Genomic DNA, 27,121 nt, shown 5'->3' with positions numbered 1-27,121 from the left:
AGAACTTTCTCGGTAGAAGGAGAGGCAAAATCCATATTATTTAGTTCACCATGTGGGGTTCCTCAGGGGTCCTCTTTGAGCCCCACCATTTTTAATTTATATGTTGCACCACTGGCAGAATTTATAAGGGGTTGTGCCTTTACTCCAGTATCCTATGCCGACGACACCCAGATAGTGGTGTCTATCAGCAAAGATGTGAACGAGACGGCAGAAAAATTTAAATTGTGTATGTCACAGTTTAGCCAGTGGATGCTGAATAATTGCCTAAAGCTTAATGGGGACAAGAGCGAGGTGATGCTGCTGGGGGGGGTGACGCAAAAACCTGGACATCTGTCCACATTCGTCAGAAAAAGTGAAAAATCTGGGCATTACTCTTGACACCAAACTTTAATTTGATGCACAAGCCAGCAAACTGGCCTCAACAGTCTGGTTCATCTTAAAGATGATTAAAAAAATACTGCCGTACTTACCAGAGGATTTACGAAAGACAGTGGTGACAGCTCTAGCCTTGTCAAGGTTGGATTATGGGAATGGTCTTTACGCCGAGGCTAGAGTACAGATCCTAGCCAAACTAAAATGCCTGCAGAATGCAGCCGGAAGGCTGGTGCTTGGCATCCCTAAATATGAGCCAATTGCCCACAAACTAAAAACCATACACTGGCTCCCAATAGTAAAAAGGGTGCAGTTCAAATCGTTGTGCCTGGCCTATAAGGCGCTTCAGGGATCAGGCTCACAATTCCTGTAGACCCACTTGAAACTGTACGAACTGGCCAGACTTCTTAGATCCAGCCATCTTAAACTAATCAGAGCCCCGAAATTTAGACGGGCCAGTTGGGGCGGAAGAAGTTTCTTGGTGCACACAGCACAGGCCTGGAACCGGCTGCCTCTATCTATAAAAAATAGCCCATCTCTGGGTCCTTTAGAAAAGCAGTCAAAACTTGGCTATTGACTGCGGTTATCTAGGTTGCCTGTCTCAGAAGTTTGCAGTCTGTCATAAGGCCAAGACGCCTCTGGGCATTCGCGCGCTTTACAAATGGATAAATCAAATCAAATCAATCATTTTAACTCTGACCAATCAGGGCAGACCACTGGAAGGCTGTATTTGGACTTACAAACAAGAACATCTTATAACTTCTTGAATGTACACTTTAGGAGAAATTCAACAATATAATATTGTTGGATTTACTACTACCATTCTGGGAAGTCTTTGAATGGTCCGGCTAGTCCTCTCCTATCAATATTTATTAATCAATAACTTCCTACCATGTTAACCTATGGGCCGTGGGGTTTGCAATGGGGAAATGACTGGGGCCACTTTTGTAGCACCAGGGCTTATAAAACCATATTTTATAAGCATGTCCCTAATTTCTACAGGACCCCCACACCCTGTGCACCTAGGGGAGACTTCAGGTGTTCTAAATCTGCAGATTATCCATACGCAATTCTTCTAGCATCAAAGTCGAATTTGAGCAGCTCTTAAACATAATGTGGGGAGTGAAATGTAAAATTTCACTTTACCCAGGAATATACAAACTCATTTTATAAAGGAGCTCCTTATAGATAATTGACCCCCCCATCCCAGGGATACCTAGGGGCAGGCACGGCCCGTGCCGGGTGTTATACTGAGGTGGTGACATCAGGCAGGGGAGGGTCAGGGTGGGGGGTTGTAAAATGCGGGATATGGACCATTAGAGGTAAGTACCAAAAAAAAAAAAAATTTAGTTGCCCACGCTGCATCGCCAAATGTGATGCAGTGTGTGCAACGATTTTTTTTCTTTTTCCGGTACTTACCTCTAATGGTCCATAACCCGCATTTTACAACCCCCCCACCATGACCCTCCCCCGCCTGACGTCACCGCCCCAGTATAATGCCCGGCACGGGCCGTGCCTGCGTAGGGGTGACCCTGGGGGTCCCTAGTATGAAAAAACATGGTAGGTTTTTCATTTTTAAGGGCCCCTACCTCCAAAGTCAGTTTGGGCACAATTTAAGGTTTAAAAGCTGTCCTGGCCACCAGGGATGCTTTTAAACTGACCTAAGGCTTCAGCACTGCACACATGCTAGTGCAGAAAATCTGCTGGCCTCTAAACTACCATACCTCAGGATACTGGAATTCTAGGTAGTTTCAATCCCCTGCCCTATTACATGCTAGGGGCTGATGGGGTAGGCCATGCCAATTACAGGGGTACCCTACCATACCATAGTATACCCTAGTGTATGTTGGGTGTCTCAACTGTATTCTAATGTGTTCTTTTTAGGTGGGCACTGGCACTGGGCCTGGGCCTGGGCCTGGTTAAACAGAGCCCAGGGTCAGTCAGAGTCAGTTACTACCAGTTCCAGTCAGCAAAAAGTTGGGGTGTGCCCAGGGCACAGGATGACTTTGCAACAGTGTCCAATATACTCTATGCAGAGTAAACAAGAAGTTCTTTTTCAAGGGTGCGGATTTAATCACATCCCCGCATGCAACCACAGATAATTGCCATAGTGCTGATACATCCTGTGACTGCAGCGCCTTCCCTCATATCTCGTTTGGTAGGGTGAAATAGTCTTGTCCCTCATTGATAACCGCCCAGTACCAGTAGGCTACATCTTTCTTCTCAAATATTTGTTGGATCTTAGCTTCTAATTCTAAGTTTCCTGGCCCATCTTTTCCTAGGGTTTTAGCCCAGCTTGCTAACTGGTAGTAATTACATTTTGACAGACTTCTGTTTGTTAAGTCTACAAGTTTTTCCCAGTCAATAATGTTAGTACCAGTTACTATTTGTCCCCATTCCACTATTCCGTTTTCTGTCAGTGGAGCTGATAGCACATCCTTTAAGCATTGAGGCATGCCAGGTGAATCCCAGATGGGGGCGTAATGACTATGATAGGGGATCTTCCATAAGCGTCTCATCTGGACCCACAATCTAATGGCTGCTCCCAAGATTTTCAATTTAATCTTCTTGAAAAAGTTTATGTGACCGAATTTGTACAAAAAATAGTCCCCTTCTTGACTTGTCATTGCTTCCATAAACGCTGGAAAACAGTTGATTGTTTTAAACAGCACTCTAATATTCTTAAAATGGAACGCCCTATAATATTGGAGAAGGTCTGGGCTAGCTATCCCTCCATGTTCCTGTTTCCTTCTCAACTTCTTCCATGAAATTCCGACTCCCTTTGAGGCCCAAATAAAGCTATTGATTTTGCCCTGTATTTTGGCTATTGAATCTTTTTTAAATTCTAACGATATTGAGTTGAAAAGGTATGTAAATTTGGGTAAGATCATCATCTTGACCAGATTAGAGCGACCTATAAATGACAGAGGGAGCGAACATAGTTTTTTGTCCTCAGATTGTACCCTATTAAAGTTTATCTGAGCAATCTTCTTGATTTCAATTTTACAATTTTACTTATTTTACAATTAAGATCCCTAAGTATCTGATTCACAGTTTTTCTAAAGGGTAGTTAGCCTGAGTGTTCCAACACATTATTTCAGTCTATTGTTGGTTAATTTGGTAGCCTGCTAGGCTTCCAAACTGCTGTAGTGTAACTATTATTTCAGGAAGACAGCCAGTCAAGTTGTTTGTGTATATCATTAAGGCGTCCGCGTAAAGCGCGACTTTCTTTTCCCATTTCCTACAGCTAAAAGGAGATATGTGTGGGTTGGATCTTAAGGCACAGGCCAGGGGCTCAATGTAGAGATTAAACAATATAGGGGATAACGGGCACTCCTGCCTAGTACCTCTTTCTATATGTATTCTCTCTGTCAGGGACCCGTTAACCAACACACATGAAGTTGGAGAGTTCTATATAGCTCTAACCGCTCTTGAAAAGTTATTGCCTAAATTATAAGCTTCCAATATGTTGTGTAAAAAACTCCACTTCACCCTGTCAAAGGCCTTAGCGGCATCAAAGGTAACGACCGATAGGGGAAGGTTTTCCTCGCTGGCTAGATCTATGGCTCCTATCAGTCATGTGTGAATTCCTGAATCTGTCTACCCCTTACAAACGTTTTCTGATCTGTGTGGATTAAATGTCCTGCGCATGTTCCTAGTCTCTTTGCCAGTAGCTCTGTAAAGATCTTGTAGTCACAGTTTAACATAGAGATCAGCCTGTATGACCCGCAGCGTTTAGGGTCTTTCCCTGGTTTCAATATTATGCAGATAGTAGCTTCGCTCCATGATTTAGGAGGTATTTGTCCTCTTATAAATATGTTGTTGAACAGATTGGTAAGTTCTGGAACCAAAAACTCACGCAATACTTTATAGAATTCATTAGGCAAGGCATCAGGCCCAGCTGCTTTGGCGCTTTTCAGACCTTTAATCACCTTGTTGACTTCAGATTCCGTAAATTCTGCATTTAGTTTCTCCTTTTGATCTTCTGACAGAGTTTGTTTAACCCATTGCCTAAGATATTCTTGAGTTAAAGCCTCACTATTTTTTGTATCATCCTTGTATAGTTCTGAGAAAAATAAAAAGAAAATATTTTTTAAATCTTCTTCTTCCACAAGTGGTCTAATACTCTTTGTCTCTTGAATGCTTGTGATTTTGTTTTTAGTTAGATTGCTCTTTGTTTTCCAAGCTAAAAGCTTGCCACACCCCTCCCAGTATTGATAATGAGCTAACTTACTCGCTTCCCACCTCTTCTTAAATCTAGAATCTAGTATGTTTATTAGGTTATTTTTTGCCTTAATCAGTTCCTTCCTAGATGTTTCTATTATTTTAGCTGATGTTTCTTGAATAATATTCTTTTCCCACCTGTGTATTTCACCCTCTAAACTCTCTATTTCCTTCTTCTTTATTTTATTTCTGTGGGCCGTTAGGCTGATCATTTTACCTCTAAGCACTGCCTTGTAGGCCTCCCATCTAATCTGACTAGTGGTCTGTTCCTGATTTAATTGAAAATATGATAAAGTTTCATCCTTGAGAACCTCTATTATTTTGTCCTCTAAAAGTATTACTTTATCTAGAGTCCACCTTGGCTGAGTCCAAGGTTTGTCAAACTCAATTTCCAATATTACTGCGGAATGATCTGACAAGTGTTCAGGTAAATGCCTAACCTTTTTAACTTCCCCCAATAATGCTTTATCTATTAAGAAGTAGTCAATTCTAGATGAATGTCCCAGTTTATTTTTATTTTTAAATGTAAACAAAGGGTTTGTTTTTTTCTCCCTTATCTCTCCATACATCTATTAGCCCTAGATCTTCTTGGTAAGTCTTAAGCCACCTCCTAATTTTAGGCATAGTGCGTCTATTTTTTGGAGGACTCCTATCTAATACCGGGTCGAACAAAATGTAAAAATCGCCACCAAGGATGATGGGCCCTGGTGCGTCCAACAGGTGTGCATAAAGCTCCTGCAATGCTAAGGGATCGTCGATATTGGGCCTGTAATACCCTCCAATCACTAGTGTTCTGCCTTCTAGACGAATATTTCCAACAGCCCATCTCCCTTTTACGTCGACTTTATGAGCCTCCAAAGTTGCCTTTGCTGATTTTTAAAAAAAAATAATGATTACACCTTTAACACAGCATGTTTGTTTCGTACAAATATAAAAATCTACCCAGCGATGGCCTTCCATTATTCCTTCCCATTCAGATAACAAGAGATGGGTTTCTTGAAGAATAATTATGTCCCAATCTTTATTTTTGAGGTATTCTAACATCCTTTGCCTTCTTGATCTAACTCTCAAGCCATTCACGTTCCATGAAAGAATTTTGATTCCCATGATTTAAGGTGGTAAGGGGACTTTCCCTCTTAGCCTTGCGTGATCGGGACCAAGATTTTTAAAAAAGATTTTCCCCAATATGCTCCCACAATATGTGCACCATATTTTATACAAAGACCGTGTCCCTCCCCCCCCCCCCCCCCCCCCCAGCTTTCCCCTCCCCTGGAGAACCCTCCCTTTACTCTTCGGCAGGCCTGTCCTGCCTATTCGAGAACCCTACCCCATGGGCAGATTTTTTATTTTACAGTCCGGCTTTTCGCACCTTAATTTAATCTATCAGCGCTTCTACTTCTTGTAGCTCTTTCAGGTTATACATGTGATTATCCCACATGATCCTCAGCATTGCAGGAAATTTCATTTGTACATTCGCCCCCAGGGATTTTAGCTCCTGTATGTATTGACCTAACTGCCACTGGTGATCTTGTGTAGTCTTAGAAATATCAGATCTTATTCTAAATGACCACTCATCCTTTTTGTAAGATCCTGCACTTATCGCCTCTTTTAGAATTGTTTCTTTTAGTGCATAGGTTTTAAAGTTTACAAGGATCTTCCTGGGATTTGTCCTGTTTTTATTTTTTGCGAAAGGGCCTCTGTGAACCCTCTGAATATCTTCGGAGAGCTCCTCAGTTTTAATCCAGGGGAAAAACTCTTTTAGAAGGTTTATCACAAAAATATTTATGTCTCCTACTTCTTGGCCCTCTGGAATGTGCAGGAGCCTCAAGTTATTACGTCGGGCCTGATTTTCTAGTGACTCGATTTTGCTTCGAAGTTCTTTTTCACTAGCCTGCAGGGCCCCCGTTGTTTTTTCATTACAGGTGAGCCTTCTGTCTAGCTCTTCCATATTGGTCTCCAAGGTGGTGACCCTTTCCATCATAGAGGTCATCTTGGTCTCCAATGTCTTACATAACCCCTGGATTCTGAGTTGATTTCTTTCTGATATCGCAATGCTCAATCTCATATCCATGATCAAAATTTACATTAATTGATCTGTGCTTCCCAAATATATTTCAGATATTTCACTGACTTGGGTAATTACAGGGCCCTTCTGTTTTATTTTCCAAGTCTTGTTCCAGTCCCCTGGCTGGGGGCTGTGTATTCCCCTGGCTGGGGGCTGAGTATCTGAGTATTTTCCTGTATATTTTCCTCACTCTCCACTTCCTTATCTTGCTCTGTTGTTGCTAGCTCACTGAAACGGTTGGGGCTGTGTGGGATACCTGCAGTTAGATGTTTCTCAGCCATTGGAAGTTGTGGTGAGTCCCTTTCTGAGTAGATAACTACACTCTCCTTCTCTGGGTTTTGATCTTTTGAGTCTTTAGGAAGGGTATTCTTTACCTTAAAGTAGGTGCGAAGAGAGGGGGTAATTTTAACCTTTTGTGTTACTACTTTGGACCGTATTGGAACTATTTTTGACTCCAGGATTTGTGTTGGAGACACTACTTTGTTTTTTTCTTTAATTTTCTCCCTTTTCTCCTTCTCTTCTTGAATTGCTTCAGAATTTAATGTGGCCCCTAAAAAATTATTTTCTTAGACAATATTTATTTCCTCTCTTAGGCAAATTGTCTACAAGGTCAGTAGCACAGTCAGTAACCAAGTTATCAGTAACCGTAACAGTGGTCTTACCCCCTTCCACACCCTCCTTTACAGCCAAATCCTCTATTTTTACTGTTGTGCTTCCCAAATATATGTCAGATATTTCACTTACTTGTGTTATTACAGAGCTCTTCTTCCAAGTCTTGTTCCGGTCCCCTTTTGAGGAATTAGCAGCCCTGCTGCCTTTTGGCTGTTCTTCTCTGCCTGCCAGCTCTTCCCCCTGTGTCCTCTCCTTCTCAACGGCCCCCTTGCTGCCGGGGCTGGCTGATGCCTTTGACCGATAGGAAATCCTAATAGCAGCCTTCCTGCTCTGTCTGAGCACCACCCCTACCTCACTCCACAGCGTGTCCCTGGGTTTCTCCGCCCTCCCAAGGGTTACTGCCGGGATCTGGCCCGAAGCACAAAGCCGACCCCCCAATGCTGCAATATGAGAATCCACCGTCACGAGAGACACCGAGACTCCCCCCCCCGCATTCCGCGTTGATTGCAGCCGATCGGCGATCCCGGAAGTAGCCTGCGCGCAGTACACGCTGCAAGTCTGACCAAGCAGACCGAGCCACCCGAGGTAAGCTGCGCTAATCTTTCTCTTCCTTTTTGCACTATATCAATTTAAACAGTTTACACTTGCAGTGGCGTGTTGGTCCGGACCCTCATTTCCGCTGCCGATCTGTGACTCTGCCCATGGGAGTCGGGAGCTCCCGACTGGCATCCTTATCTGGCCGCCATGTATTCATCTGAAAGCAGCCCACACTGCATATTCCACCTCAGACACTGCTTACCTATTCTACAACAACCATAAGGTTGAAATTTCAAAGAAGCTGGACTATTGGTGTGACTCTAAAGAAAGAAAAGAAACAAAAGTTTGTCTCGTCTTTCAATCGCATGCTAAATTATGAAGGACATCAGAGCATGCCTGCTTCCACTTACTTGATGTTTCCCAGGTTATTCGATATACAACAGCCACTGCTGAACTAATTGCTTCCAATTGCTCCAAATCACAACCGATGTTTTACGGCGTTCCTGTCCGTAACAAAAGTTGAGAAGACTTAACTAAGCTGACGCTGTAAAAAACTAACTCGCACTCCTCCTCTTTTAATTTTGTATTAACAACGTTGACATACCTCAAGTGCCTTCCAACACTAGTAAACAACACCCGCATACGGCTTTGACTTCTGTAAATCAATCGGCTCGGCACTGCTGTTTGGAACGACATAAACCCCCTATTAACGGGCTTGTTTACCTGGTTGTAACATACAATATACTCTATTATTCCCCATAAGGCATACCAGTTTTAATCACGGTATTCCCTTCACCATAGCTCGAACGGATAGTTTAGTAAGCGTGAGTGACGTACAGCATAGCTTCATGTTGAAACGTGTAAATACATTCCCGGATATCGGGTATTCTGGGATTTGAAGTTCAGAGCGTAAACTCCTCCAAAAATTTGGGCATACTCTCGTCAAAAATAAAAATTACAATTAAAACGACAACCTCCACGGACTTTCTAGATATATCGTTCACGTCATGCGAGCCTGTAGTCATATATGCCTAACTCCTGTGTGTTCTATCAATATATCAAGCTCATAATACCAGCACGACCTCACAAGTAAATTGAATCTGCACCCAGCACAGACTTGCAAACGCAATTATGCCAACTGGACCTGGAGGGGGCACAAATGGTGGTGTCTTGTCCCCTCTAAATTCTACACCCACATCTGTATATAAACTTCCCCAAATTTGAATCTAAACACAATGGGACCTTGATTCAAATGCCGAATATTGCGGACCGTGGGTTTTTTTTTTCCACCACGGAGTCATATGGAAAGGCTACATAAAAGATGTGATGTATCTATAGTTTGTATAATTCTGAGATTTCATTCAGACCTGATACTGCTGTGTCAAATTTCACAATAAGCATGGCCTCTCTGTGCTAATTTTAATTCAACGTCGCCCCTTCGAGGGTCACGTTTCCAACGTAAGTCTCTTTCCGTTACAGATTTTTTTTGTCCAGTGGTTCACCAGAGGCGCTGTTTCCACATTCTTCCTAATGCGGGACTTATGTTGTGAGATCCTCTGGCTTATTTCTTGATTTGTCTTGCCAATGTATAACAATTCACATGGGCTAGTTATTCCATAAATGACATATTTTGTCTTGCAAGTTGTGAATGCTTCATGTTTCCAGAATACGCCCTTATGTGAAAATAAGGATCCCTGCACCGTTTGATCACAGCAGACATATGTGCCACACTCATGATGTCCTGTTTCTGGTGAGAGTCCCATTAGTTCCCTTAGTGATGTTTTTTTTTTTTTTTATCGCTACCCTCACTATATGATTAGAGATACTACTTTCTTTTTTTAAAGCAAAGCAAAAAGTGGGGCAGACGAGAAGTCCTGATCCAAATTCTTAATCAAGTGCCAATTCTGAGTGATCACTTTTTTTAAGGTTGTTTGAGTTTGAGCAAAAAGTTCTAACACATACTTGGTGTTGCATAGGTGATTTTTCTCGTCTCTCTAGAAGTGTTTCTCTAGGTGTACACCATGCGAGTTTCATCGCCGTTTTAACCAATTTCTTGGGATACCCGCGGTACCGCAAATTCTCAACCAAATTATTGGCATGCAGCCTGTATTCATCCCTGTAAAAGCAATTTCAGCGGATCCTTAAAAACTGCCCATACGGCAGATTTTCTCTCAAACTTCTTGGTGGTTACTAGAAAACAAAAGTGCTTTGTTCCTGTCTGTAGACTTTTTATACTGAGTTGTCACCAGACCCCCTTCAGTTGGGTATACTTCCACATCGAGGAAAGATATTTTGTGTACTGAATGGGAAATACTAAATGTAATATCCGATGTTCTTATATTAAGCCAGTTGTAAAAAAACATAAGTTGTTCCTTGTCCCCTGTCCAAACCAGAAAGATATTGTCGATGAAGCGTAATCAAGTTGTTATACATTGAGAAAATGGATTGTTATTATAAACAAATGTGTCTTTGAACATCGACATGAATAACACGGCTAGTTCTGGAGCAAAAGGGCACCCCATTGCCACACCTTTTGTCTGGAAAAAGAACTCAACTCAAAAGAAAAAATAATTTTTCCTGAGAGCAAAAGAGGCCAAATCAACAATAAAGTGTGTTGGAAGCTATTAATGAGCATATGGATGCATTGCTTTATGGTTCTTGCGCCATTTTTCAAAGTGATTTAAATTTTTGATCAGTATTGGCATCTTGGTTGTTGTTTTGGTTATCTGGACCCTGGCAGAAGAAAAAATTGGTGCAAAACTCAAAATGCTGGACAACTTGATCAATCGAGGCAACCATACCACCAAAGCAGTTGCAATTCAACCTGTTCCGGCTGACTCTCCTTCTGAAATTGTTTCTCAAGCACCATTGCCATTCTTCTGATTGTTTCATACTTTTTTCTTAACCCTGAAGGCCTTCCTCTTGTGTTTCATCCCCACTGCCTGGTCTTTCACATCATCCAGTCTTTAACTCTGCATTCTCATAATTCCTTTACACTGCACAGGAGGGCCATTGTTACCTTTCTCTTGCTCATGTGTGGCCAAGACACAAAGCCCTTACATTTTCTGATGCTTTTTCAGGCAAGCCAAAGCTCCATAAAAATAAATTTGTCCATGTTGTTGATCCACCATCTAACTTCCCCTGTCTCTTTGGCCTGCCAATTTGGCACAATGTATCACTTGGCTGTGTGCAGTCCATGAATTATTAAACACTTACTGCAGCTAACCATCTCAAGTTCCTCTAATAAGCCCAAATGTGAAACCCTAAGAGTTAGAATGAATCTATATCCCAAGACCCTTAATAGAAGCTCAGCATCTGCCACCCAAATAGTCTGGACCACATATCAACTCCATATTCTACGTATAAAATCTCTCCTCCCTGTAAGGGATTATAAGGAAGTATGAGTTGCTGTGCTGGGGATGTACACCTTGTGTAAATATTTTAACTGGATTAACCTGAAATGTGCTTAGATTGCTATTTCTGATGGAATTACGAGTGCATTCTTTCCAGTCTCGATAATCATGTTCTCTATGTCAGATTACCACACTTCCTTCAGTTTAAATGGTAATCATGGATTTTTTACCTCAAGTTTGCCCACAAATTTCTTAGCTTCTTAAGCAGAGGTCTTTTTTGTTCTGAGACCCTGTAGGCAACCTTGTTTGAAATCTGGTCCCCCTCCAAAGTTTTATGGCTCGAATCGTGGGAATGGGAAGGGCAGAGATGTGTGCATGATGTGGTTTTTTTAGATCATTTCAGAGGAACTTTTTCAATAGCTCAAAAAATCCACACAAAATATCAGACTTGTAAGAAAAATCCATTACAACCCATATTCGGGTGTTGGGAGCCTGTTACACAGCTGGGTGCCAATGCAACTGCATCTGCTGTACTAATGATAGCTGCAGCCCTGAGTAGCATGCTGTCTCCTCTGCCTATTTCACCCCTTCTCCACTATATATGACCATCACTCCAATCTTGAAGCAGACTCTTTGTCCCTTTCAGAAAAAAAAAATAACTCCTTGGTGTTGCCCTCCTCTTTGCAAACGCAACAGGTGATGGACCGAATGTGGATAAATGTCACACACTCACCCCAGTCCAAAGATCTGGGCCCAAATCCATCGTTTTTTTGCACTCCACACCACCCTGGGTTAGACAATGGCGATATGCAAATCAGCTCTGACCCTGTGCCACATGGGAACAGTCCAGTCCGAACTACAAAAGCCATGTCCTTCCCAGAACGGAATCAAGCATCCGAGGACCGGACCGGTTTCGAGGTAACACCTCTCATCAGCCCGGCTAGCTTGACTCCAGTGGTGTGGAGTGCCTGGGACCCACGTCTGGGCATCCCCAGCGCACTTAGGGCGGAATATGCAAACGCAACAGGTGATGGACCGAATGTGGATCAATGTCACACACTCACCCCAGTCCAAAGATCTGGGCCCAAATCCATCGTTTTTTTGCACTCCACACCACCCTGGGTTAGACAATGGCGATATGCAAGTCAGCTCTGACCCTGTGCCCCATGGGAACAGTCCAGTCCGAACTACAAAAGCCATGTCCTTCCCAGAACGGAATCAAGCATCCGAGGACCGGACCGGTTTCGAGGTAACACCTCTCATCAGCCCGGCTAGCTTGACTCCAGTGGTGTGGAGTGCCTGGGACCCACGTCTGGGCATCCCCAGCACACTTAGGGCGGAATATGCAAACGCAACAGGTGATGGACCGAATGTGGATCAATGTCACACACTCACCCCAGTCCAAAGATCTGGGCCCAAATCCATCGTTTTTTTGCACTCCACACCACCCTGGGTTAGACAATGGCGATATGCAAATCAGCTCTGACCCTGTGCCCCATGGGAACAGTCCAGTCCGAACTACAAAAGCCATGTCCTTCCCAGAACGGAATCAAGCATCCGAGGACCGGACCGGTTTCGAGGTAACACCTCTCATCAGCCCGGCTAGCTTGACTCCAGTGGTGTGGAGTGCCTGGGACCCACGTCTGAGCATCCCCAGCGCACTTAGGGCGGAATATGCAAACACAACAGGTGATGGACCGAATGTGGATCAATGTCACACACTCACCCCAGTCCAAAGATCTGGGCCCAAATCCATCGTTTTTTTGCACTCCACACCACCCTGGGTTAGACAATGGCGATATGCAAATCAGCTCTGACCCTGTGCCCCATGGGAACAGTCCAGTCCGAACTACAAAAGCCATGTCCTTCCCAGAACGGAATCAAGCATCCGAGGACCGGACCGGTTTTGAGGTAACACCTCTCATCAGCCCGGCTAGCTTGACTCCAGTGGTGTGGAGTGCCTGGGACCCACGTCTGGGCATCCCCAGCGCACTTAGGGCGGAATATGCAAACGCAACAGGTGATGGACCGAATGTGGATCAATGTCACACACTCACCCCAGTCCAAAGATCTGGGCCCAAATCCATCGGTTTTTTGCACTCCACACCACCCTGGGTTAGACAATGGCGATATGCAAATCAGCTCTGACCCTGTGCCCCATGGGAACAGTCCAGTCCGAACTACAAAAGCCATGTCCTTCCCAGAACGGAATCAAGCATCCGAGGACCGGACCGGTTTCGAGGTAACACCTCTCATTCTTTCCAGTCTGGATAATTATGTTCTCTATGTCAGATTACCACACTTCCTTGAGTTTAAATGGTAATCATGGATTTTTTAACTCAAATTTGCCCACAAAATTATTATCTTCTAAAGCAGAAGTCTTCAATCTTTCTTGCTCTAAGACCCTCTATGCAACCTTGTTGGAAATCTGGTACCTCTCCGAAGTTTTATGGCTCAAATTGGGGGAATGGGAAGGGCAGAGATGTGTGCATAATTTGGTTTTTGAGATAATTTCAGAGGTACTTTTCATAGCTCAAAAAATCTACACTAAATATCAGACTTCTAAACAAAAACCATTAAAACCTATAAGCGGAGCTTTGTGAGCCTGTTACACAGCTGGGTGCCAATGCAACTGTATCTGCTGCACTGATGATAGCTGCAACCCTGAGTAGCAGAATTTCTTTTCTGCCTATTTCACCCCTTCTCCGCCATACCTAACCATCACTCCAATCTTGAAACAGATTCTTTGTCCCTTTTAGAAAAAAACTCCTTTGTGTTGCCCTCCTCTTTGCAGCAAGGGTTCCCTCTGCGCTAACGTTAACATGGAAAATGAGCCCCCATGCCACTTTGGTAAAGAAAGTCATGATTTTAATTCAGGTTTTAAAGTCTTTATTTCGATGATAAAATCATAAAAGACAGAGTTAAAAAACATTTTCGGGCACTTAAACCACTAGAACAATATTGTTGTATTGCATTTCGATTACACTAGAATCACAGCTAAAAATGATTATAAAACATTCAAGAATTACAAAGACAGAGAAAAACCTGGTCTTAAAAAAAGCTAAAATATGCAAATTTCAATTACAGAATTAATAAGGTCATACACAGTACAGCTAATGTGAGTTCCTTCTAGCCCTTATTGCCCACGCCCAGCCTAAAAATTTGGCCAAGCATACCACAAATACTTCAGAGGTATTTGTTTTTAGGACCCAGATCGCCTCTGAAGACCTTCTACATGAGAGGCGCTGAAACAGGGGTTTTATCCATTTGGTGCGAGGTTCTGAATACAACGGGGAGGCAAACAGGAGATGACCCTCGGTTTCCGTTAGGCCTGGGCACCAACAACAGGAGCTTGTTGTTCCTTTGACCCAAGATGATGTAAATGAGTTCAACGGTGGGGCACCTACTCGAAACTGGTGATAAAGTTTCTTATCCAGTGGTCTGGTGATGATATCCCAGTAAGTCTCACGGGAGGGGTCCAGCTTAAAGCTTAGGAATCTTCCCGTAAGACTGCCAGAACTGGAAGCGGTTACCAAGGATTGGCGGACCAAGGCCCAATATAATTCTTTGAATTCCTTTTTTGATGGAAAGGTGTTGGTACCAGGAAAAGCCCACAGGTGTTCTAATCCCATATCTTGCAAGCTCTTTTTTACAGAGCAAAGTCAAGGGATTCTTTCAGAGCCCCCCATCGACCTCACTTCTGCTAACTCCTTTGCAAAAAGGGTAAGATCCGGGGAGGTCCACAAACGCCTCCAGAGAGCCACTACTCTAAATCTTGCCATATCATTAATTGGAAAGCATCCCATATCTTGACAGAGAGGTATCGATGGAGAGGATTGAGGTAACCCTACCAAGTTCCGGAGGAATTTACACTGAGTTTTGTAGAGACTTGAGAGATACATGAATCCCCATAGGTCAGCGCCATAAAGTATGGCAGCATTTATTTTGGTGTCATAAATTTTCATAGCGGGGATAACCCGTTTTGTTATGGATCTCTTCTGCTCACGCAAAAGACAGCCGGTGAGTTGGGCAAATTTTAGCTGTTGAGCAGCGATTTGCTCTTTCCATAGCAGACGGCGGTCCAAGGTGACCCCTAAATAAGTCATGGTTTCAACTTGTTCCAAGTTGACCCCACTCATTGTTACATTACTACGGACAAAGTTATTCCTAGTTAGAACCATGAACTTGGTTTTCCCCACGTTTACCTGGAGATCATTTTTCACATAAAACTCCTCAAAACAGTTTAAGGCCCGCTGTAAGCATTTCCTTCTTTTGGATAGGAGTAGAGTGTCGTCAGCGAAGATAAGCATAGGGAATCTTGTCCCTGCCAACGATGGGGTGTCGGTATGGGTAGCTGAGAAAAATGTAACTACCTGATCAATGAAGAGCAGGAAAAGTGTGGGCGCAAGGACACACCCCTGACGAACTCCACGAGTGACCGGGAAGGAATCTGTGTGTTGAGCTTGGCCTCCCCACCTCACCCTCGCATAGTTGTCTTCATGCATTTTAATGATTAACTCGAGTAGTTCTCCTGGTAACCCAAGGTCCCTCAATACCTGCCACAGTTTACCCCTAGGCACTAAATCGAAGGCTGACTTCAGGTTTATAAATGCGGCGAAGATAGTGCCACCGCCGAGCATGACCACCTTTCAGAAAATAAAACAGAATCGGAACACCTGGTCAATAGTGCTCGTCCCCGATCTAAAGCCTGCCGGCATAGGTGACAATATATTTTCCGATTCTATCCACCCTTGCACTCTAGCCAAGATCATTCGAGCAATGACCTTTTGGAGGCCGTCGATTAAACTAATCGGGCGATAATTGCCCGGATTTGACCTGTCTCCTTTTTTGTATATTGGAAGGATCTCAGCCCCCTTCCATGATTTGGGGATGCTTGCACCTTTTGCTATCGAATTGGCTATGTTGGTTATATATGACACCCAGAGGTCGGTATTTGCTTTGAACAAGTCTGCGGGTATTAAATCCAACCCCGGTGCTTTCCCCCGTTGGGTCAAACCGAGGGCAGACTCCACCTCAGTGTTAGTAAAGGTCAATTTTTCTCCACATGTGGGCGTTATGTTTGTAATTCAGTGAGCCACTCACACCTCTTGGAACTAGTACCATTGCACCTACTTTGCCAATGATAGCTACTCCCTTGCAAACTGTACACTCTCCTCTGCCTTTTGTTAAAAACAAGGGCCCCTGTTTTGCCTCATGCCCCCCTCTTTGTCATCTCTCAGAGGTCCAGCCAAGGTGCCTCCTCTGCTTTAGTTTCACCTCCCTTGAGCCATTAGTCTGAAGTCCAAACCAACACTGGCACAGAAAGGGTACAGTGTGCCCTAATGCAAGCAAAGAACGTTTAGTAAAAGAGAAAAACAACCTAATTGGGGTTTGGTTGTACCCTCACTCCACTGGGCACCAGGGCAACTGCACCTGCAGCCCCACTGGTATTCACAGCTCTGTGAAGCAGGCTGTCTTCTCTGCCCAGTCTGAGGCCCAAAGCAGGTTGCCTGCCCCTTTGTATAAACAAGCATTTGCAATGCAATAGGTCTCGCATTAGGAAAGTTTGAGCTATTGGTATTGTAAATGACAATTTATTTATTTATGTTTCGTTTTTGAAAATAGCGAAATTAATAGCTTTGTCATTAACAATGCCAATAGTTATAACTTTCGCAAATGTGACACCTATAGCATTTGTAATTCAATATGTGTTGTATTTACGTGACTTACATGTATTGATATTACAAATAACAATGTCTTTTAATTTTTTTCAATAATTAATACTTAAATGAAAGTTATTGTAATTTAAAATGGCACTAGCTTAAAGTTTTGTAAATAACTTTTGTGAAGATTATGTTCAGTGTATTTTATTGTGACGAAAATCCAAGAACAGAAGTGAAATATTAACATATTTGTGTTACATTTGTAATAAAGCTTGAAACATTGAGAGAACATATGTGAACCTGGTGTTGTTGAATGATTACACAGATCGATGCTGTTGCGGCGCTGAGTGATGTTGTGATGGTGAACAAGTGAGTGATGCTGTGGCTTCAGTGATGCTGTGGTAGCGCATAGTGATGTTGTGGTGCCCCTGAGTGATGCTGTGGTGATGCGGAGTGATGCTGTATGCTATGCTATGTTTTGCTGTGCTGTGTTTTGTTATGCTATTGTGGAAATACAGTTTTTAGTAATGGACGAAAGCTCCTCCATTTTGTGTTTCCCAGCCACCATTTTGTATTAGTCTCTTTAGCTTGCCACCTCAGCACATATGGTGTGGCCGCTTCATCTGCACAAAGAAATGTTAATACACCAGTCGACCCCAGAGCATATGTTTGCACTTCGCTTTATGACGCACAAGTAGAGCAGGGTATGTTGCTTAAAGGTCAACGACTCATTTGCGCAGTTTTCCTATCCAACTAATTCCAAATAGATTACAGCTAACAAAAGACTGCTGATGGTAATGAATCGTTGTTGACACAAGAGATGTAACCTTTGCTCTGTATCCGGATGACTAATCAAATGGGCGCCTGACTCTGTAACCACAAGCCCGCCCATGTTTATACTTGGCACAAGTTATGCATAGTTCTGCTTTATTTCTGTGTATCACAAGATTATTGATGACTGATGGGGTTTAGTGAGTAACCTTTATATTTGTGTTCAGCAAGCCAAGTATACATATTTCCAGAGTCACTGGCCCTGACCAGTACGTGATATTGTTTGGAGATCATTAATCATCCTTGACAGCTGCTGATTTATCATATCCATCCCCACCTACGCTTATGGAGCACAAAAGTATATAAGGCTGTCTCTGACTATTGTAAGTTGTCCACTTCCCTCATAGCCACATGGAGCTGTGAGGTGGTGTACCCGCTCGAGCGCAATAAATCTTTTTATGTTTCAGTTACCTCCGACTGCTGGTCTTCCTTTGTAAGCATACCTGGCCGAGGTAGAAGAATTCCACTTCGTCAGCTGGCGACTCTGGTGGGACCTCTCCGTGGGACATCCAACGGCTACCTGAGTCCGTGGTTGAGAGGTGCGACTGAGGACCGAATGATCGTAGGGGCCCCTGCACGAAGGAGACAGCGTTTCTCCGCAGCAGCTGCCATCTGAAGTCCCGACTGGCCTCTTGACAACAGGATTCCCCGGCAGAGGTCCACGAGCTGATCCCTTTTGAAACAGACGTGTTGTCCGAAGACCAACAGCCGGACGATTTAAAGGACACACCACAGATTGGTGAGATTGTTCTGTTACATGTTTTGATAAAAAGAAGTTTTGTAACTAAGTTTTAAATAAGTTGTGGTTAAAGGGGTAAAAGGATAGTTATAACTAAAAATAATAGGAACAATGAAGAAATGCATTTCTAAAACGTTCTGTTGTGTAAGTTCAGGTTATCGGTTGGACGAAAGCGTCCCCAACCCTGTTGAAGACAGTCCTGGTTGGATATTGATGATAAAAAAAGGAGTAACTGTGAACCTATACAATAGAATATGGCATGAGTACACAAAAAAAAATAAGGAATTACAGTTTCCTATTGATGGTACCTTTGATTTAGCTAAATTACAGTATTTACAGCAATGTATGATGGAACGAAAAGTCCGACCTGCTATGTTTGAGGCATTTCAAACGTGGGAGAAATCTGCTAGAACTAGGGCCATGAAACAAAAACAAGACAGGGAAAGAGAAAAGAATAAAACAACTACGGCCAAAGTAGCAGAATATAATGATATAAAGATAAATGAAAATATTGAACAGCATGACAGAGAATTTCGGATGAAAACAGAAAAGTGTTTTGTCACAGTAGACAAAAGAAATTGCCCGCCTGTCGATGAGATATTAGAGGACTTGTTAGACAAGCCTCCCCCGTATAATATTCAAAATCCTGTTCCCCCAGGTCCCGGTATTGGGGGCCAACCACTTAACATTGTTGCCCAACCGCAAACTCAGCATGTGCTCCCTCCTGCCGTGTCGGTCCAACAGGCATCCGCCCCTGTTGTACCGGCTCAGGCCCAACAAACAGCCTCCCCTACTAATGGTTCGCAGGGCGCACATGGATCTGTAGGAAACCCCTCAGCAACACCGCCCGCCCCAACACTTCCCAGCGTGACACTTCCAGTACCACTGACGCCACTGACTTCACAAAGTGATTCCCCCACAGTATATACACACAGACCATACGATTGGTTGAGTTCCCCTTACCTTGGTTCACCAAGGACGGACAGACGGGTATCAGACACGTATGCTAGACCCACGCGATTAGGCGTAGCAGAGAAAGATGTTATAAAGAAAATGACAGAAAAATGGATGGACTTAGGGGAAATAACTAAAATAGAAGCCCGGGAAACATTTGAAGGAATGGAGTTAAGAGCTAAGAACTTTGTCATTAATAGTATGGCAAATAGATTGTTTAACCATTGTCGTCTCGTAATGGACAACAGTACAGTTTTTTTACAATCACCAGGATGGTTACGACAATTATGGAGGGATAGCGAGAACTCCATATTAACAGACACACAGTGTAAGGATGCATTCGATGAATGTTATCATTACCAAAAAGAACTAGATGCCATTATGTGTGATACCACTAATAAACATATCCACCAACATTATGGCCCAGGACCAGAACTCAGAGATAATGCTTCAGCTTTCCCTATGAGAGAAGTACACCCAATTCCTGATCCAAGGGGTGGAGGTCGCCCCGCCATCCGACAATATGTACACACTCCATGGACTAGGGCTGACTTATTGGCCTTGAAGAAAGAGTTGCCTGATCCTAGAAGTAATCCAAAAGTATTTTATGAACACCTTGAATCTGCTCTTAGTTTGACGCCTATGATATTGAAAGATGTTGATCTTCTGTTTGATTTTTTGGTACCGCAGGAACTATGGCGCCCAGTTAGGGATCATGATTCTCCAAATATTAACTGGGGAGCCATAAGGGCTGCGGATACTGCTAGAGCAGCAGGAGAGGATGTGCCACAAGTTTTAAAAGATTTACCTGGACACATTATAGCACGCATGCAGCAAATTGTACCTAGACAAAAAGTGGACTGGGATAAAATGACCGCCTGTAGGCAGAAAGAGGGAGAGGAAGTGACTGATTTTTTCACCAGAATAGAAGAGGTTTTTAAAGGGTATAGTGGACAGGACATACAGACAGTACAAGGAAAGCGCATTTTTGCTAACCAGTTCGTTAATAACATCTTACCTGACTTATCGGACAGTATAAAGACATATGAAAGTACCTGGACTACTAAAGATCCAGCTGAGTTATTAACAATGGCTTGTTATTATGAGAATAAGAGGAACTCAGAGAAAGGAAAGAAGGATAAGCAAATGAAGGAATTAAAAACAAAGGCATTGATGCAGCAAGCTTTTCCTGACAGAGGAAGGTCAAGAGGACGTACAAATTTTCAGAGAGGAGGTGGACGTAGTCGTGGGGTTGGCCGAGCTGTTTCAGCTCCGGCGCAACAGAGAGCAGGGTTAGGATACAATCAATGTGCTAACTGCTATCAGGAGGGACACTGGAAGAACGAGTGCCCTTTGTTACAGGGCCAGGGTCAAAGTATGAGAAATAATGCAAACACTTACAGAGGAAATTCAACTCCCCGTGTAGACAGGGGGAGAGGTAGAGGACAGCAAAGAAATTACAGTGACACTGAGCAGACAAATTATTTTGACAATAATAGGAGCAATGCATATTTCACTCAAGATTATACACAATATGATGACAACGAGGACTGGACACAATAGGGATGCCCAGGAGAGGACAGGGAGCGAGTGCAGATACCAGTGGATTCTTCAGGCCCATATGTAAAAATGGTAGTTGAAGGTGAAGAGAGAAAGTTTCTCCTAGATACTGGTGCCACTAATACATCGATTTCCCACCGCTTGCTCCCCCATGTTCCTCTCTCGGGAAGGTTAGATAAGTCGGTGGGATTTTCAAATGCTGTTGTCACAAGCCCCATTTCGCGACCATTGGATTTCACAATTGGTCCTATAACAGGGAGTATGCCATTTGTACTAACAGAGAAATGTTCACTAAATTTGCTTGGTTTAAAGGCTTTGAAAATGATGCATGCTACTATTTACTGTACACCAGATGGTGTCTATCTGACTTGTAAGAAACAAGACGTGTCCAGACAATACATGGTTTCAGACAAACATGACATACCACCTGAACTACAGGATATTGATCCAAAATTATGGGCACATGGACCAAATGATGTAGGCAAAATGGATATTGAGCCAGTACATATTACAGTAAAGCCAAATGTCAGGTTACCTCGCATTCCCCAATACAAAATATCGAAAGAAGGTGAGGAGGGTATTAGATTAGTTATATCAGACTTATTGCAACGTAAAATAATACAAGAAGTTACAAGCAGTCCATGTAACAGTCCCATTTTACCTGTGGTTAAACGTGATGATGGAACGGGACAGGTCAAATATAGGATGATTGTTGATTTGAGAGCCATAAACAAAATAGTGGAACCACAATACCCAGTTGTACCTGACATTACAGCAATGTTTTCATCTGTACCACCTTCAGCCCAGTGGTTTACTGTCATAGACCTGAAGAATGCTTTCTTCAGTATCCCCATACACCCAGACAGTCAGTATTTGTTCAGTTTCAGTTTCCAAGGGCGATCATATAAATTCTGTCGTGTTCCCCAGGGGTATACTGAAAGCCCTAGCATCTATAGCCAGGCATTAAAGAGACAATTAGATGACTGTGCTTTGCCACCAGGTACAGTATTACTGCAATATGTAGACGACTTACTGATCACAGCTGAGACAGAGGACATTTGTAAGCAGGCTACGCATGATGTTCTAACATTTCTTGCTCTGCATGGACACAAGGTTTCGCCAGCTAAGTTACAATACTGTCGACAGGAGGTAACTTACTTAGGTCATCTCCTGTCGAAAGGTGGGAGGAGATTATCATCTGAAAGAATACAAACAGTGCAGAACATTCCCAGACCTAGAACTCAAAAAGATGTGCGTGCATTTCTTGGAATGGTCTCCTTTTGTAGACAATGGGTACCAAATTTTTCTTACCTGGCCAAACCATTACTGTCCTTAACTCACAAAGATGTGGAAGATCCTGTTCCTTGGGATAAAGAACATCAAGATAGCTTTGTGGCTTTGAAAACTGCTTTATGCAATGCACCTGCTTTGGGCACACCAGATTACACTAAGAATTTTGCACTGTTCGTACATGAGAGAGAAGGATGCGCAATGGCTGTACTAACCCAGAAAAATGGAGAGAAGAATAGACCATGTGCCTATTTTTCCTCAACATTGGATCCGGTAGCAAGGGGCCTACCGAACTGCCTCAAAAATATTGCTGCAGCGGCTGCTGCAGTAAGACAGGCAGACTCTATTGTACTTGGACATCCAGTTATGGTTTACGTACCTCATTCAGTAGACATACTGCTGAATAAAACCAAAACTCAGCACTTAACTAATGCTAGGCTGACTCAGTATGAGCTAATACTGATGGCCACTAATGTGACCTTGCAGAGGTGTAACACCATAAACCCAGCTACTCTGATGCCTCTCCCTTCGGAGCAGGATGAAGTACAACATGATTGCGTGATTGTCACTGAAACTGAAACGAAAGGTCGAGTTGATCTGGCGGACACACCAATGCAAGAGGTCGATGGAACACTATTTGTGGATGGCTCTTGTCTAAAGAGACCGGATGGAGCTACCTCTGCAGCCTATGCAATCACAACCAATAAAACAGTTGTAGAAACATGTAAAATAGAACAGATGTCTGCTCAGGCAGCTGAGTTAATTGCCCTAACTAGAGCATGTGAGCTTTCAGAAAACTTAGCCGTAAACATTTACACTGATAGTCAGTATGCATGGGGGGTGGCACATAACTTCGGCCGATTATGGGCCGAAAGGGGGTACATTACATCTGGAGGTGCGAAAATACAGCACGGCACCTTGATCACAAGACTACTAAATGCCCTTGCATTACCAACTAAGTTGGCCATCATGAAGTGTAGCGCACACAAGAAAATCACAGACCATGTAGGTCAGGGAAACGCCTTTGCCGATGAAACAGCAAAACACACTGCGTTGAATGAGTACACTTTAACATATGTAGTGTCAAAGACTGATGAGGAAGAGACAAACATTGATCCCTACAAAGAGATAAAGGACATTCAAGAATTTGCAAGTGAAGAGGAGAGGAAGCAGTGGGTTAAGGAAGGATATTACTTTGACACACACTTTGGGGCTTGGATGCACACACAGGGACACTTGAAAAGGTGGGTCCTGCCCGACAGCTTTCTCCTACCCATGCTTCACATGGTTCACGGTCCCGCACACTTGGGGGCTGATGGAATGACAAATACCATTGAAAAGATATGGGTCAACAAAAACATTAGGAAGACAGCTGTAAAACTATCCAAGAACTGTATGACCTGTGCTCTCCACAATGTGGGAAAGGGAATACAAGTACCACCTGGCCATTTCAGATTGCCAGAATACCCCTTTGAATGCCTACAGATGGATTACATAGAAATGCCCCCTGCCAATGGCAAAAGATATGTTTTGGTCGTTATATGCAGTTTCAGTAACTGGGTGGAGGCATTCGCTTTAAAAGACAACACCGCATTGAGCACAGCTAAAATGTTGTTGAGAGAGTACTTCACCCGCTATGGCTTGGCCAGAAGTCTCTGGAGTGACAACGGGGTACATTTTACGAATAAAATAATGAACCTAGTCTGCCAAGGGTTGGGGATAAAGCAAAGTTTTCATTCAGTTTATCACCCAAAAGCAGCAGGGCTTGTGGAACGCTGTAACGCTACATTGAAAAATAAATTGCAAAAAATATGTGCATCAAGCACTCTCAGCTGGGTAGATGCATTGCCCTTAGCCTTGTTCTCCATGAGGACAACTGTTACATCCAAAAACAGACTTTCTCCATATGAACTGGTCATGGGGAAACCAGCAAATGTCTATGGGTTTGCCTCTCCACCAAAGTTGCAAGAATTGACGCATTCTGCTTTGTTGGATTATTGTAAAGAACTAACTTCTGCCCTGTCTACCATTCGCCAACAGGTCAGAGACACGTGGTCCCCACCTCTGGAAGGAGAAGTACACAACATCAAACCCGGGGACTGGGTCCTGACCAAAAACTTTGTAAGGAAGAACAGTCTGCAGCCCAGGTGGAAAGGGCCAGCGCAGGTTCTGTTAGTCACACAGACGGCGGTTCGATGTGACGGACACAAAAGTTGGATCCATCTTTCAAACGTGAAGAGAGCACCACCGTTCTGGCCAGCACTGCCCCCGGAAGAGGACCGTTCTGACCGAAGGACTGGTGACTGCATTCCTGCACGCATTGATGATCAACAAGCTGCATCAGGATACAATCTACGCCCAAGGAAGATGAAGAGTGCTTAGGACGGAGCAAGCACCAACTGCCACGCACTGAATAGTGCCACCTTTAAAGGACTAACTTGTGCAGTGAGGTTAGTAAAATAAGGACACTGCCGACTCTGAGCTGAAAAGAGAATAAAGAAATACCTCCGAAGCCCAGCGACCCATAGGAGGAGAGGGTGTGAGGTCAAATTTGCCAATTGCAAGGTCTGAAACAGTGAGGCCTATAACGAACACTGTTGAACTGCCGCACTTGTGAGATTATATAAATCAAAATTCTGAGAGCGAATGGTACTTCCGTTTGGAAGAACAACTAGACATCTTCCTTTACTAGAAATGGAGGATACATATTCCACTCTTAATGTGAACAAAAAGGGGCGCTGGTACTCCAAACTATGCATATTTTGTATGTTATTTTGCATAATGTCTTTGGTCATTGGATTATTATATCTCCTAGAGCTCTACCATCCAATTGCAAAAACAGCCCCGCTCCCATCAGAGCTTCCCTCTGACTTTGTCCCCTCAGTTACAGTACCACCAGAGGATATGGATCACAGAGAGGAGATGCGTCATAATTCTTTTCTTACCTTACTTCATCAGACCCATCAAGTAATTGATAAAAATAATTGTTGGATCTGTATGCAATTCCCAGCCTATGTAGACGAAGGTATACCCCTTCTCCAAGTACCCCTGCCATTTGAAGCATCCTGTTATGCATTGCACATTGCAATACTGAAAGTTGAGCTAATAAGGGTCTTCAGCAACTTAGTAACTTCCCGTTCTACCACTAGAACACCAACTGCCTCCTTGTACACCCATTATGACAAAGACATTCTCCAGTCAGGGAATTGCTCTGGAGTTATTTTACCAAATGCAACGTTCCCATTTTCTAACATATTCACCCCACTGTTGTTGGTAAAAAATGATAGCACACCTCCGCTCCATAGGGACACCAGAGAGATACCCTTTTTGAAAATGAGGCAGCGTAGTGTGCTTGGGAGTATATGTATTAGGAGCAACGGTACCGCCAACATGGGGAATAGTACCAATTGCAATATGACATTTGAAGTGTCTTCCCAGGAAATAACTGTTCCACTCTATATCGGTGACTCAGTTTATTTCATTTGTGGCTCCAGGGCCTATATATGGCTACCAGTGAATTGGGGTGGCTGTTGTCACCTAGGTCTTGTAACACCAGCAATGTCTGTAAAAAGTACTGCAGAAGTGAATAAAGCATCCAGAACTCTGAGAGGTAGGAGGAGTGTTGATCAAGGGGATACAGCGGCTGAGATAGCTGGTGATGTACTAAAGGCCTTTTGTTCCTTGGTATGGCCCTGCCATAAATTCCAGAAACATACGCAGGTTGTCCCGTCTACTAGAAGCTACTATAGAAGAGACAGCAGGCATAATTGAGAACATCACAGTTGAGCTTAAGGCTCTCAGATTAGTTTCTCTTCAAAACAGGATTGTGTTAGACATGATGTTAGCAGAACGAGGTGGAGTCTGTAGAGTGATCGGGTCCTCTTGCTGCACGTATATTCCTGACTCATCAACATCGGTTAGACAGGCTGTCAAAAGGCTATATGATATAGGCGCCCAAGCCCATAGTGATGTTGGCCCCTGGGATCCTGTAGGTTCCATTTGGACTGCCTTGTCTGCTTGGGGCTGGAAGATAGGGATGTTTTTAGTGACTATCTTCCTTGTGGTAATAGGGTGCTGTGTTCTCATTAATTGTCTGCCCATGTGCTGCCAGTGTATGGGGCGATTGTTAAAACCACCCCCAATGCCCCCAATAACTGTGACTAATGCTCTTATAATGAGGGATGTTGTAACCCAGCAAATGATGGATATTGACATCTCGGATAATAACCCTCCTGACGATAATTTGGTTGATTACGTCAATGAGCGCAGTGAGGCCCACTATAGTAACAGCCGGCCCATATATGAACATGTGCATTAGGCCGCAACAAAATGTTGGACCTTGCGTCCAAAGGGCCGATTGTGGAAATACAGTTTTTAGTAATGGACGAAAGCTCCTCCATTTTGTGTTTCCCAGCCACCATTTTGTATTAGTCTCTTTAGCTTGCCACCTCAGCACATATGGTGTGGCCGCTTCATCTGCACAAAGAAATGTTAATACACCAGTCGACCCCAGAGCATATGTTTGCACTTCGCTTTATGACGCACAAGTAGAGCAGGGTATGTTGCTTAAAGGTCAACGACTCATTTGCGCAGTTTTCCTATCCAACTAATTCCAAATAGATTACAGCTAACAAAAGACTGCTGATGGTAATGAATCGTTGTTGACACAAGAGATGTAACCTTTGCTCTGTATCCGGATGACTAATCAAATGGGCGCCTGACTCTGTAACCACAAGCCCGCCCATGTTTATACTTGGCACAAGTTATGCATAGTTCTGCTTTATTTCTGTGTATCACAAGATTATTGATGACTGATGGGGTTTAGTGAGTAACCTTTATATTTGTGTTCAGCAAGCCAAGTATACATATTTCCAGAGTCACTGGCCCTGACCAGTACGTGATATTGTTTGGAGATCATTAA

The 27,121-nt window shown here is 43.4% G+C and overlaps 1 pseudogene; it reads left to right on the top strand.

Moving 5' to 3' along the window:
• Positions 1-24,846: 24,846 nt before the first annotated feature.
• LOC147712842 (uncharacterized) lies at positions 24,847-26,518 on the top strand (annotated as a pseudogene).
• The last annotated feature ends 603 nt before the right edge of the window (positions 26,519-27,121 follow it).

This window comes from Lissotriton vulgaris, chromosome 5 (assembly GCF_964263255.1).
Source record: "Lissotriton vulgaris chromosome 5, aLisVul1.2, whole genome shotgun sequence".
In the NCBI taxonomy this organism is placed as follows: Eukaryota; Metazoa; Chordata; class Amphibia; order Caudata; family Salamandridae; genus Lissotriton; species Lissotriton vulgaris.
The sequence above is the reverse complement of the archived record's forward strand: the minus strand, read 5'-3'. Positions and strand labels throughout refer to the sequence as shown.